The following is a 5,484-nucleotide window of genomic DNA, read 5'->3' as shown; positions in this document are numbered from 1 at the left end:
CAAATGGCTTCTGCCTAGCCTCATAACAAGAACTCTACCCCTGACGGTAGCACCAGGAGATCATGGGTAGGATCCCAGGTTCAAGGTCAGGGGCTCAGCCTCACTCAGCACTTCCTCCTGCTCTTAAGGAAGGTTCAGTGTCTCCCATGGACTCCTGAATACAAGACAACCTACCCTACTGTTTCCCTATCTCTCTTGTAGAGGATGGGAGAGGATGGCAGGGGAGAGGGGCTTCCCTAAGATCTCAAAGGGATCACAAATATCATGAGAGCAACCAACACAGAGTTTCTACCCTCTATCCTTTCTAAGGGATTCCTGGTATCATGTATTCAGAAAATAGTGGTTGAGGGATGACTGCAGAGTAACAGACAGACTTGGGGAGCCTTTCTCATGGCTTTGATCCTCTCACCTTAACCATGCCACCTATGGTCACAGAACCCAATGCCTGACCCTACACACAGCTGATATTACAGCCCCCAGAGATAGAGGATGCTATGCTGTCTATTCATCTATCTACAAAAGCCCCAAATGACATATTGTGGGATGAGGCGCAAGGCTCAGCTGCAAGAATTCCAGTATCACCTTAGTAAAGCGCTCACAGAGGTCCCTGGCTCAAAGGGGTAGGGTGACTATTTTCCCACTAACATAAGAGGAGATAATACAAAACTATCATCAGGGTCCTTGGTTCCTGAAGTACTCACTGCCCCACAGAACACTCTGCTAGGAATTCCTAAGGAGGGTCCATAGCCTTGAGGTGGTACTGAGATCCTAACGGGGGTTGGGAGAACAAATGTTACCAGCCCTGTAATTTATACTTAATTTACCTGGGCACCTCCAACAAAACTGGGCCAAAAAGAAAAAAAAATTCTGTCCCTGCTTGGTGAGAACTTCTCTGGTATAGTGGATGAACGGATGACTGTTATATCCCTGCTACTGCCAGGGGACACAAAGACTTCCTTAGCAAGTGGAAGCAAAGGTGAAGTAACTCATCACTGATCCAGCAGCCTGCCAAGAGGCTGCCAATGATGTTGATTGCAGAGGTGGGCACATTTACCCACAGCCCTCATAGACACAAGACCATAAAGGACCAATAAAGGTCCGCTGGCCTGCCAATCTACCCAGCAGGAACTTTGTCCTCATTAGCAGGAGGAGGAGGAGGTCCAGCTGTAACGTGCTAAAAACGGTAGGTTATCAGGTTATCGGCGGAGCCACTTATAGAGATTGAAAAGCACAACACAAACCTTTTTTTTTTCTCCTGCGGAAGAGAAAAGAAAAGAATGAAATTGGTGTGAAAGTCCCTGCTAGGTGATGGTGATGTCACTTCCACCCCTGTAAAGGTGAAAACCAGAGGGCAGCCCTTGGCTGCAGACTCCACCCACTGAGGAGCTACCCCTACTTCCTGCCTTCAATCCCCACCAGAGAGCTCTGACAGCATCCAGGAACAAAGAGGAGCATAGGCCCTCCCTTGACCCCCCCCCCTTCCTGAGCCCTCCCTTGCCTCCCCTTATAAGATGCCACTGCAGGCACCAGGCCAGGCACATCAACTCTAGAGCCAGTGACAGCACATACACAGGACCCTGACGCAGAGTTTTACTAGCTTAATCAGGTATGCCTGGGTAACCTGGGTTGGCCCCATAGTAAGAAAAGAAAGAAAAAATATCACCTATCCCCCAGCTGTCCCATAAACCTTGAGTCCCAGTGCTGGACCCAGGGGACCACATCATTAGACACAATCTGAGACCTGAGCGGCAAACTTCATCTGGACTTCCACCCACCTGTATGAGCTCGGAGACCAGCAAGGCCATCCTGAAGCCATGGCCGATGCAAGATGCACAGGTAAGAAGGAGGGAGGGTGGGGAAGAAGGGAATAGGGAAGGAAGGGAGACACGGGGTGCAAAGGAGTGGGAAGGGGATGGGTGGGGCCTGGATCCTCCCTGCCTTGCTCAAAAAATCATCTCACAGCTTCAAGGCTTTCCATTCAGGGTACTCCTGTGTGCCGGGGCTGGCTGCCATAGCTGTTTAATGTGATTAACAGTGACGGTATTGTGGCGATGGAGATGAACCCCTTAGGCATGCAATGACCTATTTTGAGGGGGGGGGTGGTAGGTACAGAACACAGAACTCTATTCCAGCTTCTCTTCATGCTACTGAAGTGTCTATGGGCCACCCAGCCTTGGAAGAGGATGAACAGGGATCTTCTGTAGTCCTTAGGGAGGAATCCTGAGTTTGAACTGAGTGAGGTGAGACGTCTCCAGAAGGGCTCAAGGAGAGAGTAAGAGGCCGCCTGTAAGGGACCTCAGCCTCCTGGTCATAAAAAAATAATCCTGGATAGAGGCAGAGGCCCCTCAAGGAGACCCTGTTCTGGGAGCACTGGAAATGCTCAGCCCTGCCCTGTCTCGGCCCTGCTGCTCCCTGCCCTAGAAACAAAGACACACCGGCTCGAGGATCCACGCCTTTCTTCTATGAGCTTGGTCCCCTCAGAGGACTTCCAGGAGAGAACGGCTCCCGGAATCCCAGTGGGAAAAGCCCCAGAGTAGGCCCAGGATCGACCTCTGACCTGTCTACCCTTGGCCACAGAGTCAGAGGGTGACCCTTGGCCCAGCCCCAGGGAATGTCCCACCAGGGGTATAGCTCCCCCTCCAAGGAATGCTCTCGGATATGGCCCGGCCCCAGGTATCCCCCCTTCCAGGAACTGTGGAGAATGGAGAGAGAGCATGCCAGGAAATAGCAAGCAGAGAGACGCGTCCCTAAGCATCCCGAGGCGCGGAGGAGGGTCTGGAGGCCACACGCGGTTGAAGGGGGTGAAGAAAGGCATCATATAGGAGCTGAATGGCTGTGCAATCAACTCCTGCATGACGCCGTTCCCACCCCCCAACTTCTCACGACACTGGGACCCTCCTCTCCTGAAGAAGCAACGCAAGAAGCACAGACAGCAGGTAGGAGAGACTCCCACGGCTAGTGGTTAGAGGAAGGACAGCAAAACAGCCAGCCCTAGGGCACCTGCAGCACCAGTGGAACTATCCGCCCTCCTTGCCCAACCTGACTTCTTATAAACTCATTGAGAGACTGGAACCAATCCAGGTGATGAGGAGAGGGGAGGGGGAGCACAAAGAGAGCATGGAGGGAGGGGAGAGGGAAGGAAGGATGACTGCGGTCACAGGAGTGTCCTGCTGAGGTCCATTCTGCTCAGGCACGGCCCTTTTCGAGGCGGGTATCCAGTGGGCTCCTCTGGAGACCTAGAAGGGACTCATGGGGACCGGCAGGAGCTTATACAGCCCCAGATGGATCCCCAAAGACAATGTATGGGTTAAAAGCTGTTTGGGGTGGTGAGGGGTCAAAGCAGATACAGCTAACAACAGCTCCCCAGATTCTTTGAGGATGAGAGAAATGCTCTCAGATCGGCTGTAATTACACTCCTCCATGAACAACTAAAAACACAGACTGCTTTTGCTTGTTTGCCTGTTTCTTTTGTTTTGTTTTGAAACAGGATCTGTGTAATCCAGAGTGATCTTGACTTTTCCATCTTCCTGCCTCGGGCTTCCAAGTGTTGCTATGACTGACAGGCCCTGTGTCACCACCCCCAGCTTGAATGGCACCTGTGCATCACCTTACATATGCATAAAGTAAAAAAAAAAAAAATCCTTCCTGATCGTGTGCTCTTTCTTGACTACCACACCCACTGTCCCAGTTGCCAGCAAACACTTCCATTATAGCTTAGGATAGCAGGGGTAATCAACAAACATTTCTGAATAACAGTTATAAAGCGGTAGTATGAAGAGCGGGGGAGGAAAAATGGGAAGCCAGAAGTCAGGTCAACACATACGAGGAAAGGACCTGGTGTAAGTCAGGGAGGAAACAGGCTGCACATGACATGGGGAAGGTAAAAGCATGATGCTGTGGTAGGATGCTGCTGATGTCACTGGGGTAGGGGAGAAAGAGAAGGGGGCTCAGTGAAATGTGTGGACCACAGCTACATGACATAAGGGAGAGAGAGGGTCACCAAGGGACACATGGATGCATGGGAGCACATATAGATGGCTCATGGGAGGCGGGAGGGTCCCAGGGTGATGTATTTAGAAAAAGGGCTCTGTGGCACAAAGGAGACATGATATCCCGAACAATGAGGGGGTCTTCATGTCATATGGGAGAGAACAGAGAGCGCACGGGAGGGTGTGGAGAGATGAAAGGGTTAAATATAACAGATGGGGTGTGAGCCGAGGCTCTACACTGGGGAGAGGATCCAGGAGAGAGGAGAGAAAAAATGTAAATGTGATGTGTGTGTGGGGGGGTCCCATGACATAAAAAAGAGGAGGGCCTCATATGACTCTTGGGTTTAACCCCTGGGAGAGAGAAAGGGCTGTAAGTCATACCTATGGGAGGGACTCTTTGATAGAGGAAACAGGGGCTTGACATGGGAGAGAATGCGACATGTATGAGTGAAGTTACTTTGTGACATGGAGGACAGGGATGTCACAGTGTGGTACATGTAGAGACAGGGCTCCATGTCACACGGTAGGCGATGAACGTGTCATTGTCATGCATACAGAGGTGGGGCTTCACAACATGAGGAGAGGAGAAGTCCCGTGTATCACATCTGGAGCACGAGCAGAGTTTGCGGTGACTAAAAGCAAGGAGGGCTACGTGACACATGGTGATAACACACGGTTTACAGGTATTCACATGAGGGAGGAGCTCTACATAGCACCGGTCAAGGAGGGGCCTATGGTGAATGGGGAGTGAGTGGGGTGAAAGCATGGGTGTGAGGGCTCCCAGGTGACACAGAAGAGGGACTTCTTTTGACTTATACTAGAAGGACTGTGTGATGGAAGAGGATACTGAATGTGGCACGCACTGAGAAGAAACCCACTGTGGCCTGCAGGAGGACCCAGTGAGACAGATGTCAGCACTGCATAGTGAAAGGATGCTCCCTGGAGGACCCCTGAGTGAGGGAGGAGGAGAGCATGATGCACAGGGTGTCACACAGGCAGGAGATGAGCTCTCCACCACACCACGGTGAAGCACACAGTGATGTCTGAGCGAGCGGTCCATGTCAATCATGGGTTTGGAGGAGCTCGGAGTGGAAGCAGGACACAGGTGAGGCTCCATAGGATGCACACGTGAGGCGTGAAGGAAGGTAAAGCAGGAAACATGATGAAAACAGAGGTGCTGCACATGACACATGAGTGAAGCAAAGCTAAGCGGGACACAGGATCAGGGAGGGACTCTGCGGGACACAGGCATGAGGGTAGGTTAAGAATGACACATACGGGGTGAGGTGTTGTATGAGACATGGATGGGGCTAGGCTCACCATGATACATGTTGGAGAAAGGTACCCTATTAGACACATGAGAGGGGCTGGGCTAAGCCTGACATTTGTTGGGAGAGGGGATCTCTCTATAGGACACATGGGTGGGGCTAGGCTAAGCATGACACATACTGGGGAGAGGTGTTCTCTCTATAGGACACATGGGTGGGGCTAGGCT

This window comes from Grammomys surdaster, unplaced genomic scaffold, assembly GCF_004785775.1.
Source record: "Grammomys surdaster isolate TR1022 unplaced genomic scaffold, NIH_TR_1.0 144, whole genome shotgun sequence".
In the NCBI taxonomy this organism is placed as follows: Eukaryota; Metazoa; Chordata; class Mammalia; order Rodentia; family Muridae; genus Grammomys; species Grammomys surdaster.
Note: the sequence above shows the minus strand (reverse complement) of the source record.